This window comes from Zingiber officinale, chromosome 3A, assembly GCF_018446385.1.
Source record: "Zingiber officinale cultivar Zhangliang chromosome 3A, Zo_v1.1, whole genome shotgun sequence".
Classification (NCBI taxonomy): Eukaryota; Viridiplantae; Streptophyta; class Magnoliopsida; order Zingiberales; family Zingiberaceae; genus Zingiber; species Zingiber officinale.
In genome coordinates, this window is record NC_055990.1 from 49,028,972 (window position 1) to 49,031,397 (window position 2,426).

The following is a 2,426-nucleotide window of genomic DNA, read 5'->3' on the forward strand; positions in this document are numbered from 1 at the left end:
GATGCATGTTTTGCTTATGCTTCATGTGGTTTACTTCTTCCTGGATGCTGGAATTCATTATCTATAAGAAAGTTTTAACTATTGAGCTATCAGTCAAAGGCTGATCTCTTACGTGCTCTTTTTTGCAGTTGATATCCTAGAATAAGTTTTAATCTCTTGTACTTTGATCTCATCCTTTGTATGGTCATTATATCCATCAAAGAATTTACATACATCTGCAACTTTCAAAGTTGAATTTTCCTCTGGGATCTTCATGCATCTTATGCAATTCCATTTTTGGATATGGATATCCATGTACATGTATTGATTCTTAACATCCTCAATAGATTTAAATTTGGAGTTAAATCTGCATTGTTGAGATCCTTGCCTTAGTAACTAATCCTTGATTCTTTCTCCTTGAATGACTAGCGCATTTCCCTTAAATTTGAAAAGTAGCCTTAATTCTTAAAGTAATATATCCAATGGCTTCATCGATCTCTTGTAAGAAATCTTCTTTCTCTCGCCCGCAAGTAGTTTTCATGACCAAATGAATAAGTGCCAAGTAATGAATATTTGCAGTGAATCTGAAATATTCTCTTCAACCTTGGCTAACCTATCTTTGCATGGCATTCTAAACTTTGATTTCGTTGACCAGTGATATCTGCAAGATACGATGACACTACTTTTGTAGAGTAGTCTCCCACAAAATCCAACTGTACTGACAATTTTAATATCTACAATCCCAGTAGAACAATTGGACATATCATTGTATACCCAAATAGAAAACCTTTGATGTTCGTTGTAATCTCTATGATCTTTCAATAATCTATGCCTCCTGTCTCTATAAGGAAGCACTTCATGCACATATTGTTCAAGGTTAGACAACACAACTTACGTGTTTTGGTACTTCTTAGTTAAACACCACTCTAGCACGCACCATTTGTTGCTATGAATCAATTCTAAGTGATTCTTTCAAGATCTAATTAGATGATTATAAACTATGGAATCAGCTACACCAAAGGCTCCTAAGTAATTCTTTAATGATCTAGTTAGATGCTTATAAAATATGGAATAGACTTCACCACTAGGCTGCGTTGTGGATTTTTTTGGGTGCAAATTTGAAACCAACTGGCAGCTGAAGTTGTGGATCTAAAATAATCATAAATTCTCCAAAAACAGAGTTTAGTGTAAAGCCATGTTTCAATTTGACCAATTAGACTGAATCTAGCCTCGTGCATTGTGGATAGCCCTTGGCCTTCTGTGTTCCCGACCGACAAAAACAAATCCCGGCAAGCCTTGAAGAAACTTGATTGCCTGCCTCTAATGAGATTGCTGGATCCAGTCTCATTATGTGCTTTATCTTTAAGAATTCGAGTTATATTTACATCTCCTGTTTACCCTTTTCCATTCCAGTGCATCATAAAGGACTTCAAACTTTTCGTACTGCCAGTATAAGCAAAAGAACAACTCGATATCAACTTTTCTTTTTGTGCCTGTGGCAAATGCTATTCTAAAATTTTGGGATATTACAGAATTTTATTTTTTTTTAAAACAAAAATCGACCTTTCTTTATTTCCCTTGGACTTCTCCCAGCATCTCTAGGTTCAGTGTATCGCAGGCTATCTGGACCTTTTATTTAACTGTTGGTGGACAAGTTGGGAAGGGAATAGTCATATAAACAAGTTGACGAATGATTGAAAACTTTTTTCTCTTAGGAAATAGGACGTGATGGATTGGTGTGGGGTTTCATTGGCCATAAAAAACTTTTCCATGAATGGTCACGCAGCACCCACGTCTGGTACCTCGTACCCCTTCCTTTTGCCGACAGTATCCATCCGCTCCAAAATGGCAAGCCACTTGCCAATATAAGGATTGTTTAAGAATGAAATAAATCTTATCCGTATTTGCTATCCCTCTGCTCTTCTATTTCAAGCAGCCATCTATTTTAGGAGCGATTTCGTTTCACACTTTGGAGTTTTATTTATTTTTCACCCTCGGGATTTTCGGAATAGACAATGAAAATGATTATTACAAAAATAAAAAAAGAAAGTTTAGCTTTGTAAACATTTATTAATTTAGTAAATTTATACTAAAATAGAAAAAGCATATCCAAAAAGTAACCTTTTGTAATTAGGAATATTGAATTACTTTATTTACTACTATTGAAATATACCCCTAACCTTCTAGATGAGAGCAGGGATCTGTTGAACCCCTTGCCTTAGTCTCCTCTTAATCTATTTCAAAATTGGTACATCAGATCGTGTTCTAAATTTAATTATAATTGGCTACAATCTCTTTTTAATTCATTTTTTCACTCAATTATAATTTGGATCAGAACCAAGAACCGATGATTAAAAGATGCCAACGGTGGACGGATTGTTGGACGCTGGGCAAAGGGGATGGCTCCCTACTATCACCGGCTCTGATTCAAGATTCAAATTACAATT